Source organism: Scophthalmus maximus, chromosome 4 (genome assembly GCF_022379125.1).
Source record: "Scophthalmus maximus strain ysfricsl-2021 chromosome 4, ASM2237912v1, whole genome shotgun sequence".
In the NCBI taxonomy this organism is placed as follows: Eukaryota; Metazoa; Chordata; class Actinopteri; order Pleuronectiformes; family Scophthalmidae; genus Scophthalmus; species Scophthalmus maximus.
In genome coordinates, this window is record NC_061518.1 from 21,717,198 (window position 1) to 21,729,816 (window position 12,619).

A 12,619-nucleotide genomic window follows, 5' to 3' on the forward strand; every position below is an offset into this window, starting at 1 on the left:
GCACACGCTGCAAGCCATGTATATACACCCTTCAATGCTAACTTTTAAAAATAATAATAATGACATTTCATTTTCTGATTTAATAATGTCATGATGAATACCATCCATTTTTCAATCTATATAACATTTAGGTCGTGTCTACAGTCCCATGGGATGCAGAGATACCTGTGGAGATATCTTTAAAAGAAAATGTTTGTGTTTTTACCAGATGAGTTAATGATCTGGAGATATCCTCCAATTATTTCCAAACCGAGTTTGGTGAAAATTGGTCCATGATGAGTTATCTTGCGCACACACACAAAAAAAAGATATGTTGGTGGTGGGCAATTTTTGTGCACTCAAAAATACCTGATTGTTACTTTGAGAAGCAATCTGGCTCGCTGATCTTCTGGATCATTTTACATTTTTTTTATCACCAACAGATGTGTTTTATTTAGCCAAAAGAAAAAAGAAAAGAAAAACACAGCATTATTGTCATGTCATATCACCATTTCAGAGCCAGTGATTTATATTAATAATTGCAGAATTACATGTATTCAGTCAACGTTAAAAAAAGGACTTTATAATTAGAATCAGCTTCTTTGCAAATGTCAATACACTGATAGGAAATTTTAAAAAGTAGCAGGTTAGTGCGGTAAGAGTGATAAACAGATGCCCTCTAACTGGTTAACAATCATTACGGTTTCAGCCACAATAGTACAACCCTAGAGACAATGTTAACTAGGTCATGGGTTTTTTTTTTCAGAGGCTAAGTTAAGAAATGTAGCCTAATTAGATAAAAGGAGGTCTGCCTGACACCACTCTGATAGCATGTTGCAGTGTGTGCACTCTGTATAAGTGAAGGTGTGAGGGATGGGTGTGTGATAGTGTGGATGTGTGAGAGTCAGAGACAAAGACATGAGAGGCATGTTTTGTCACTTTTCCCCATGGACAGTGTGACGTCGTGGCCCCTATTAAAATTCACATGCAAGCACAATAATGTGAACACAGCCAAGTGTTACTCTACTTCCTCACACACAAAGCCAGTCAACACGGCCTATCAAACTAGTCCGTGGTGTCACGCATTGAAATAAAACAGCGGAAACAGTCAGAGTGAAAAGCCTACAGTAAAAATAAAAATGAAGGTAGACCTAAAAGAACACGCAGTTTTGTTAAAGTATGTAGTGAGTGTTGTGTAGGTTGAAAAAAAAAAAACTGCATTTGGGCAGCACATCCAGAGCCTGTGCTCACCCGTGGAGGAGGACATTGGGTGATGAGGTGATGGTAATGGTGTGGGTGAGAAAACCCAAGTAGACAGTGAGGCACACAAGAGGCATCACACGGGGAGAGTTTCTGCTAAAGCAGAGGCAATGTTTGCAGAGGCAGCAACTGCAAATCCTGCCTGCAGAGAGCATGGCTCAGGGATTTCTTCAAGTGATAACTGTGTTCACTCTCACAGCCCAGGGACAGGTATAGAGACGTGTGTGTGGAAATGGAGCTAAGCAGTATGATAATATAGTAAATATCAAAATATGTAACTGTATGTAATCCCTCTCCCTAGGACTGTGCAATATTTTTTTCATATTATTCTCTGTTGTTTATTTCCATAGGCAAAATAATCACACTCTGTGGTAATGCGTTTTACCATTTGGACGATGCTTTGGGCGTGCAGACGGGAAATTTGCATGAAAGCAACACAAACAAAAATGGAGGAGAGTGAATGTGACTCGAGTATTTCCGAACAAGCGAATGATTCCAACCAGCTAAGACAAAACCAGGAGGTTATACAGAAAGAGGGACTGCTTCCGTCTCAGGGCTTTTATATGTCATCAACCAGAAAATAATATATTTCAAATAACGTGTCCGGCTAGTCCCCAAAACAGACTGAAAACACTGTAAACCTCATTAACCACCGACACAAGAACCATGTCGAAATGTACAGAGAGTCTATGGATGAGAGCCACAAAAGGTGAAGTCAGGTGCTCTGGACAAACCCCAAACTCAGAGGTCACAAGACACTTTTGCCCGCGGTGCACTATATGGCAAATAATCACAAAGATGGAAGGAGGTAACAGCTCTTGATACAAACACAAGGCCCCAATGTACATAGTCGAGAAAAGGAAGGAGTAAAGAGGAACAAGTAACAATATGATCCTTATCAGTGTATGAAATGCCCTCTATTGGGATATAAGATTTTGGTGATATCGCACAGCCGTACCTCTCCCTACTCACTCTGCCTAAGTTAGCATATTGACCTGGAAGTTTTATAATATTTAAGGCCCATTCCAGGGACTGCCTTGACAAAATGGGCTACGCCTTTTTATTATTTGGGTAGGGGCGATCCCCTTAGGGCAAAAACAGAATGGTGCATTTATTACTGCAATAATATAGTGACAACATTAAGATCCTGCTTTGCCAATAAAAACACAGTACTCTGGTTACATAACCGAGTTGAGTGGAGGAAGCATGTTTGGCACCAACCATGAAAATAATCTCCAACATTAATACTCTGCCACTTACTTGACACAATGAGGTTTGCACTGAAACAAGTGGAAGAATATATGCAGGGAGGGTTCTGCGTGTCCTAAGTGGTTGGTACATTCTTACGTTCCCAGGAGACTCAAGTAGGAGTTTTGCTGAAACTTGAGACGAGTGGCTGTATTTTCTCCCGACACTGACCCCACTGTGGTCTACTCAAATGCTTGGACATCGCCATGAATAGCAGATTATCTGTGTGTGTGTGTGTGTGTGTGTGTGTGTGTGTGTGTGTGAGGGACCATGTAATAGTATGGATGTGAATGGGTGTGGGTGACTGAACACGTGTGCGCATGAATAAGAGTGGCTAAGAGAACAGAGTGAGAGCCTTTGTGAGTATGCCCGACACCAAGTCTAGTGTGAACTGAAGTAACTGAGAAGCAGAGAGAAGTAACCACATACACTTTTATCAAATTAAAACAGTTACCTTCATGGGAAGAGCGCAGAGTCTCAAATGCCACGTAATATTCACTGTGGCTGCTAAAGTATTGAGATCCACCTTGACCGTGCAGTACACAGAATATTGTAATTACAGCCCATAACATGTTAATGTCCATAAATCTAGTAGATACCAGTAGATCAGTGGGTTAGATTATCCTGGGTGCCTTTTAAGATTAAAAAAGGAAAAGATAGCACAATAATTCTGCCTTTTTTGTTGAAGTTTTTAAAATATTTCTGGGAAAGACAACCAGTGGATAACTTAAATTTGATCTCTGTATCGTGTCATTGGTGCAAAATGTATTTTAGCGTGTCTCTCACCAGATGAGGACTGTGGGTATAAGCCTGCCACTGGGCGCATGTCTCATGCAGCATTCTCCTCTCCACCCCTATTTGCCCTGTCTTTTAAAAACTCCCTTTACAATGGTAAAACAACAACCAACAAACTAAAAGGCAAGTTTTGACGAATTAAATGCTAACTTGTAACCTACGAGGAGAAGCTGTTGAGCTGGCAACAGTTTGGGATCCAAATAGATGAACCATTGTGTTGATTGTCAGTGACTAACTATGATAACAGCTTCTCAGGTGAGAGCAAGACATTTTAGCTGCAATCCTTACACAGAGTGTTAAGTGCAACGTGAAAATAAAGACAATTTCACTGTATTTACAAAAATTTAAGGCAGTCATTAACGGGGTTTGGACCAACATAATGTGATAACATTCTTATGCAACTAGGATTTCTGTGCATGATAAAAGGCTAAAAGATAAGAACTGTTCTACAGAATAACACCATCATTATGCATTCATTTCCAGCTACCTACGCCTCAGAAAGTCAAATCAGCTGGTGTATGAGAAACATGATGTTTGCCCAGATGTACACCCCAGACAACAATAAACATCTCTACACTGTGAAGAACTTCAAGCTAAATCTCTTATTTGAAAACATGAGGGGACAAAAATTGCTTTTATTAAGGAAAAACAGCCTGAGGGGAGTTCCACACACAAAAACAAATGATCAAATAAAATCTTCCTTTAAACAGGAAACCCTGCGTTAAAGTAGACCTTATTCAGGTCACTTTTCTTTTCAACACTCTCTGTGATGTCATTAAAGCAGACACATGTTGTACTGTATCTTTGAAGTCAATCTGATGACTCAATTGCACAAAACTATTCGGGAATGCGTTGAACAACAGCTAAAAGGATCACTGGAGCCGCCCCGCAGAGAAGGAATTCATCGTGACTATCATGATCACCATCAGTGTTTAATTCTGTATTATTTTTAGGACAGTCACATTAATGGTCTACAAATGGCAAATTGGCTAATGGAATTGTGTCCAAAGTTCACAGATACTTGGTGTTCTATGTATGTGTCTGACAGTGTCCTTTTCTTTGCGTAGAGCCCACTAGAGTTCACTCAACTCACTGTCATGTTGTTGAAACCAGTTTGAGACAGCCAAAGGGTAAGTTATCCTGCTGGAGGTAGCCATTAGAAGATGGTAAATTGTGACATAAAGGGATTCACATGGTCAGCAACAATACCCAGGCTGTGGCCTTCAAAATTTGATTGATTGGTATTAAGGGGCCCAAAGAGAACCAAGAAAACACTTCCAACATCATCACACCACCAACAGTCCATCAGCCTGGACTGTTGACACAAGGCAGGTTGGGTCCATGGATCAATGCTGTTGACACCAAATCCTTACCCGACCAAGTACCATTCTCAGGTGAAAAAGCGATTCATCAAACCGGGCTTTATGTCCCAGTTTTGGTCAGACTGTGCCCACTGAAGCCTCGGATTTCTGTTCTTGGCTGACAGGCGTGGAACGCCACATGGTCTTCTGCTGCTGTAACACATCCACCTCAAGGTTTGAAGTGTTGTGCATTTCCCACAGTTGTTAACAGTGAGTATCTGGGTTACTGTGGTCTTTCTGTCAGCTCCAACCAGTCCGACTATTCTCCTCTGACCTCTCTCAACAAGGTGTCTACATCTGCAGAACTGTTGCTCACTGGATGGATTTTGTTTTATTTTGGAGTAAAACACCAGAGACTGTTTTGCAGTTTCAGAAATGGACTTAATGTAGGAGATAAAGTTAGTTTAAATCTGAAATATCAGTAGCTTTCCAAGCCAGGCTGCATAAAACAATATGGATACAACCCCAAAACAACAGTGAGGTTGGACACAAGGCCTAGTTATCAGCAATATTTCACATGGCAAAATGACTAAGGCTTCTGTTGAGGCCATCAAAATGAGATGTCACTGCTATCCCACCTCAGCAGATCACTGTGACCAATTGGTCATCATTATACATTAGCACTACGGTGAATAACCAGACCAGAAAATCACCATGTTTGGGTAAAGAGTGGAAAACATTAGAGCAAGAAACATTAGAGACAAATGACTCAATCCTTTAAAATCTGCTGGATATGAGGAAGGTAGAATTCATTTCACATTTAAGCCCTTTATATTTAAATCAGGAACAGATTCTCTGCTGTTTTGCACCGTCATGTTTCTACCGTAGCCCAAAACAGACAAAACCAAACACTGGCTCTAGAGAAGGTCTTTCTTTGCGTTACTTGAAGGCCACTGTGTTTTCTCGTAAACACTTGAACTGGGAGGGGCAAGGGGAGGGGTATTTAGTTGGTTGCAATCTGCCCCCTCACAAAGAGATGCTACTAAATCTTACACATTGGTCCTTTACATTAGACCTTCTGCATTTTACCCAAAAGCATCAGACTGAAGTTAATCATCAGATGAAGCCCTGTTTGTGCTGACACAGCATTAGTTACTTTATCTGAGTGCCAGTTTATTTTAAGGGACCACACGTCAAAACATCCTGTGGCTGGATTCCCAAATACACACAGATGAGTCCTTTTGTGCATATATTCATCCATTTATGCAGGAGTCGACTGCTGGTTTCAAAAGCAGGACTAGAAAGAGTCGGAGAGTGCATACATTTGCCACGGCTAATGCCCCATTTCGCAATGTTAAGGAAAGTTAAAACAAATTCCTTTGCCCGTTTATTTGGATCCACTCCAAAATTTAATGGGTTCTTCCTTGGGTCCTGCCCCACCCATCAACAAAATTTCATGGAAATCCGTACGGTGGTTTTTGAGAGATCCCGATGACAGACAAACAGCAATAAAAACATAACCTCCTATGCTGAGGTAATTAAACCGGCGAGACAGACGCTCTTTAGCTCTTTTATATGAATCCACTCAAAGACTTGGTGTCCGACTGTTTCCTTCAACTGAAAATTTTGCCTTCAGTTTATTATTTCAAATCAGCCCTCGCACAGTCCGGATACGCAGACTGATGTCATTAAGCTAATCTGTCATTCAAATGAGAGTCCATTGTGTCATGCTCGTTTGCAGCTCTGGGTATGGAAACAAGGTAGTTAGTAAAGGACGAGCAAGGACCAATGAGCCACAGCAAACCTGGTGACTTGGCAGTTTCAGTTTATTTATGTCTTGGGCCTGAGGAATTCTTCACTGTGCCATCTCTAAATTATTACCACAGGTTGAAAAGTGTTGTGTGGAAAATAAAACTTTTCAGCTGCAGGTTACAGGATCTTGTGGGGGTCATGAGGTTACCATTTGATACATCAGGCATCATTATCCTTACCTCTTAAATCTAGCAAGCAAGTATGCTGCCACACAAAGATTTTTGGACACAAACAGTCCAAAAAACCCCACCACAATGTTTCAATCTTGAATTATCAATGTCCTTGTGTAAAGTGCTTCTCGGTGAGGACGCCTTTGGATGCTGTGGGCATAGTGCAAGTCCAGGCATGTGTCAGGCCTCGAGCCCTGCTCATTGCCCACATTGTGCAGCTAGCCAGCAGACGTGGCGGCAGAAGCCTCCCGGCCTTTAAGGGGCTGCCTGACTGACCAGTCGCTGACCAGATGGAGAGGCCTCACTGAGTTTGCATGCAAGATGGCAGCCACAATGGCACTATTCTACTGGGAAGGGGAGGGGGGGGGGGGGGGGGGGGGAGACTCCTCGATCCCAGCTTGGCGGGTGCCGCGTAAAAAAGATGATATTGGAATGACACTTATAGAGAGAAGAAATGAGGAGCAGTGATGATTTTGGTCTTTGATCTCAAGTACCTTCAGTCAATTTCCCACTAACATTCAACCTGTTAGCGTGTCGTCCTGTTACGGTGCTGAAAGTGGTTGAAGGAGGGGAAAGAACAGGACTATTAATTAATGAACCTAATGTGTTTGTGAAATCTAAATCAAAATTAAATCACCAGCAATTCATCACAGGTCAACTCATATCACACTGTGAGAGATTTATTGGTGATATTGACATAAGCTTTGTTGAAAAGGTAGCTAGCTGGAACAATTGGTTGTTTATTAGATCAACCGACAAAAGCGTAATCTGCAACTAGTTCTAATGATAGCAAAAAATACGCAATTTTACTATTTCTTTATCAGTGAATGTGTTGATTTTTGTTGGCCCTTTATGATAGTAAACCAAATATCTTTTGGTCCTGGACTGGTAGTTGAACAAAACATTTTATTTACTATAGAACTCATTGATTAATCGCGTTAGTATATCGGCAGATTAACTAGATAATTAATATAACCATCAGTTCCAAAACTAGCAGTAATCTTATTAGGAGTGGCCCTATTAGGCCTATCCTTGATAGGAATCAGACAGAGAGACAGCCGTGTCTGGTATTCACAAATTACAATGACTGCTTTGATCATTTACCAGCAGAGACACAATGAAACGGTTGTGCGGCTCACAAACAAGTGTGTACGGTGCTTTTGAATGATGCACCTATTCTGTCGCTATAATTTGTTTGAAAGGAGGAAGCAGTGCAGGTGCAGTGCAGAGCAGCTGCCAGTTTCACTTTCCATCACTTCCTAAATAAGTGGACCGTGGCAATGTTTGTGACTTTGCATGTCTATAGTAAAACCTGTATATCCTTTTATCATACACGGTAAATTACATTACACTGTGCACAATGTGTGTTTGGGCACAAAGAGTCATGCACTCAGTGCATTTCCTTTTTCAAGTACCAAACACCTTGCAATTCTGCTGAAATGCAGACAACCCCAATGATGCTGAATGCATCCATGCAGAGTGTAACGGCCTACTGTGCAGACTAAGTCTAGCACCATCTGTGATATCCTGTTGCTCACGAGTGTCAGTATACTGTTACGCTCTGCACCAAAGTCACCACGATAAATCTCTCCACTGTAATTGCGCTTGCTGATTAAAGAGACTGTGGGCTTCGGGAAAAAAAAAAGGGGCGGGGGGGGGGGGGGGGTGAACTAAACGCAGGCATTGTGTTGAGGTCAGCAGGGCAATGAGATGGTCAGTGTACAGACAGAGGAGCCATTACTTCCCAGCTGAGCACATGAGACACGCTCAGAGCTTAACTTAAGACAGAAACACAGCTCAGCTCCGAACAGCTTCCAGGATCAACCAGACAGTGATCTCCCCCCTCCACCGCCCGTCAACGTAACTCATCACTTGAAGGAAGAGAGTCAACATGTAGCTAGGCCTCCAGACTTATCCTGTCACCTCTAGTCCTCGTCAAGCTGCACCTTCATTAGACTACTGTGATCATGCCATCAGTCAGTCAGTGAGACGGAATGAGAGCTATTGACAAACAGAAGACAGACAAGGGAAAGAACTGACTACACCGATGGAGAGTGGTATGGTCTCACTACTCTGACTAGGGCTGAGTCACGCTGTATTTGGAGGACTGGTAGAATGTGCTGAAATAAAATATTTTGTTCATTTTTTTTTTAATTTGTACTCGGAGAAAAGGGGGCCTTAATGGTTGAAGGAACCTCAGCAAAGACCTTGAAGCCGTTATGTTGGGACGTCCCCGCATCCCGGCAGTGGGTTAGCCCCGACAGACGCAGCATATGGATTCCTAACATGTTGCAGTCTGGTTCCCCAGATTCCTCTGGGGATAATGAATGCCAAGCCCCCACACCCCCACTTTGCCCGGTAACAGATTTATCTAATAGATAAGTCAAAGCTGCCATGCTGCTTCATCAGCACTCAGTGTAATCAGCATGGCAGTGAGGACAGGTGGGCTGTGAAAATAAGATCGACCTGGTCGCAAAGAAATGAACAACAGACACCAACTGTTAAAGCTTATCATTGGTTGTTCATTCTTTTAATTCATCAAACGTTAGATTCAAAGTAGTTGCAATTCTGATGACGAATCTGTGTAAATTGTAAACCAGCAAAATTGCATAGTGTAATTGTCTATTGTCTAGTGTCTTCATCCATGTAAAATTCCACCTGACTGTAGTAACCATGATCAAAATGGGGAACAAGATCTGAAGGGCTGACATTTTGGATTGTGAGCAGTAACGTGTCAAATTGCATGCATATTGCATCGCCGCTGAGATAATGTGCTGATGATAACATTCGTTCCCTCAAAACAACCCAGGAGGAAGAGTGAAGTGATTAGGTGCGTCGCTATGTAAAGTAACAACACAGTACAGACATACCTTGGCTTTGACAGTCATGCCACAGCTTGCAAAGGCATGTACATTTCAACATGTCGGTCAGACGTTTACCTTTGAACACTGACTGACAACATGAATAAGGCCAACGCTGTGGGAGAACATGCGTAACGTCGGTCGGATTCATGAGATACCAACGACACTCAAACAATACCACACACTCAAGTCGGCGTATTCCACTCCCCCTAACCAGAAGCCCTCTGTGTTTGCAGAGCATCCGCGGTGCCCAAGTGTCCTTGAGCAAGTCACCGGAGCTCCCACCAGCTCCAGGTTGGTGCTCTGTAGCTTCCCCTGACCGCTGACCTTCCCCTGGGGCAGTGTAAGAGAAAAGCAACCTTCCCTCTGGGATGAACCATACAAAGGCTGGATAACATGCCGGCAAGACAATCGGGTTATTATATCATCACAACATCCATCTGCTGTAAATCATCAACAGGCCAATGCTTGAGCAACACCGTTTCTTCAGCACAGTCATATGCAGTGACACACACATTCACCTGGAACCAAGAGCAGTGCTAAATTGTGTAATAACGGACCCATTTGAAAACAATGTCAGTGGGAAGCTCCCGATCAGTGTTTCCTCAAGGCGAAGGGCTGAACCTCCGCTCCGACCCCCGTGCTCTAGTGCAGTGCGGAGGTGGCTAAAACAGATGCCTCCATTATCGGACAGGCTCAGCCTCTCGCGCTTTTGTCCTCAACCCCAGGTGAAACACAGACCGCTGTAACGGGCCACACCACAACATGAACACAACTTCAACACGCAAACGGTTCTTGATACATTGTTGTGCCAACTGTCCCTCTGCAACCAGCTCAACGACCTTTTTACTAAAATCCAAAACGGCGCGTCCGCCCGAGACGGACTGCTGAACGGTTTCCTGTTTCACCGACTCCCAGCTCCCATCCCCTGGCCTCCCTCAACCCCGGACCGCACCGCGCCAACACACACGCACACGCACGTGGAGGACAGACGGACAGGGGAGTCGGAGTGAAAAACGAAAGACCGAGACCACAAGGCGTCAGCCAACGACCAAGGTGTCCGACGATGGAATCTCACGAGAGGGAAGGGGGGCGAGGCACAGGTTCGGTTGCACCGCCGCAAAATCGCCCAGGAACGACAGACATAACGGTAGGGAAACCGCGAACGACCGAGACAACGGCTGTGGAACGGTTGCCATGTTTCAGCTTGTGTCGGCTGAACCGCAGGACTTGGAACATACCGAGTCTGGGCATAAACAGTGTCCGATAATGGATGTCGTTACATTGTATTGTTAACTAGCAGCTAACGCTAGGGTTCTCGAACAAGTTGAACATTAGCGCTGTACCGGGGGGGAATTAAACACACTTGGGCTAAACAACACTGGAAAGCCTTAACTGACTATAAAGCCAACTGCACACAGCCTCACAGTGACACCCCCCATGATAAAACCGTTGCAGCAGCAGCAGCGGCAACAACACAACGGAGACAGAACAGTGGCCGCGCCGGGGCCAACTCACCCAGAAGGTACCGCTGTGGTGTCGACCAGATGTGGCTGCGGATCAGCGGCGAAGGCCCATCGGGGTGACTCCCGTGGTCAGGGGGGCATCCAGCTTTTCCCCGCAGCGTTCAGATGAGACAATCCGAAACGTGGCTCTGCTCGAACGGGTGACCGTGCGCCGTCCGCCGGTGTTCGTGTGTGTGTGTGTGTGTGCGTGCGTGTGTGTGTTGGCGCGCCTCCCCACCGTGTTTAGTCTGTGTGGCGGAGCTCTGCGAGGCCTGCTGCTGGAGGAAATGGTCCCCGCTCCGTGCCGCGCATGCGCAGATGCGCGGCGGAGCCCGCGGCGGCGAGCGGTGTGCGAGCACGACCGTGTGGCCAACAGGTGAGACTGTCGACCGGCGGCGGACCTGTTACTACTGAGGGGAGGCACTCTGAGCGGCAGCGGCAGCAAGTGTGTTCCAACTGCACTCCCCAGCCACACAGTTTTGTTTTGATTTTTGAAAGGACTAAAAAACAGCTGCACGGCGGCTGTACAATAATCTGCTGTCGAGCCCGTTGTTCACACAGTTTTGTTTTGATTTTTGAAAGGACTAAAAAACAGCTGCACGGCGGCTGTACAATAATCTGCTGTCGAGCCCGTTGTTCACCGCAGACATTTTGACTGACCATGGTGATCCCGATAACATTGACGATGCCACTGTAATTAATGTCACTATGTACACCTGTGCTTTCCCCAACTGCGTCATCCCCCAATGCCTTCTGGGAAAGTACTCCAGAGGCTCCTGGGGGCCACACAGCGTTTTGTGTTGATGTCATTGACTGCAACATATGTACTGTATATATATATATATATATGTATATGTTTATGTTTATGTGAATGTATGCACAGAAAGCTCTGGTTATGTCAATAACTGACCATGAATTTATCCACAGCTGACTTTTTCTCATATTGAATTCAATACAAATATCAAATTACCTTATTTAAATACCTTTTATCTATACGCTACTGTATGTCAAAACCTCAACATGGAACCTTTAAACACATGATTCCAAAAATGTAAAAACAACGACAACAAAAAAAAGCTGTTCCAGTGGATATTGGCAACGATTTCATTTGTAGTTCAGCCTAGTTGGATTTGCTGTTCCATTATCATATGCACGGTGAATAACTGCATCAGATCGTGGACATGCCTGTTTCCTCATGTCCTATTTACTCTCTATAGGATAAATACCAGTGTGTAGTCCTGTATGCAATCTATTGTGAAATAAGATATGGATAAGCTTGGCACGCAAAACAAGTCATGACACAAATTAACCCCTCATGCCCCCCCCCCCCCACACACACACACACACTTCACTCCTCACTCCTCGCTCCCCATCCGCAAATCCAGGATCAGTGAGATCATAAACGGTCTAAATTTTGTGGGGGGTTTTCTTTTTCCTTTCAAATAGGCATTCTTGGAAAATCACATGTGTAACTACCAACATTAAATCATGGCTCTACTCTTATTTTTTGCAGTGACCCAGTAAGATAGTGTGTAGTAAGTAAAAATGATCATAGTGCTGCAAGTGGAGTGTGTACATGGAATGAAGCCAGAATTAATGTCATTATTTACACCTTCGTTTGTGGCACTGTGATGTGTTTGCCCCATAGATTTACGTTTACCCTTAAAAAAATGTTGATAGCAAAAAAC

The 12,619-nt window shown here is 43.9% G+C and overlaps 1 protein-coding gene across 2 annotated transcripts in view; it reads right to left on the reverse strand.

Annotated features, from left to right (window-relative positions):
* The window catches only part of LOC118302350 (tyrosine-protein kinase CSK), a 38,984-nt gene extending 27,753 nt beyond the window's left edge, over window positions 1-11,231 (reverse strand). Inside the window, exon 1 of one of the 2 annotated variants that reach the window (XM_035628410.2) lies at window positions 10,945-11,231. The gene's annotated coding sequence lies outside the window, so the exon portion shown is untranslated. The remainder of the gene's footprint in view (window positions 1-10,944) is intronic. The other variant, XM_035628411.2, reaches the window with a different exon arrangement.
* Window positions 11,232-12,619: the final 1,388 nt, after the last annotated feature.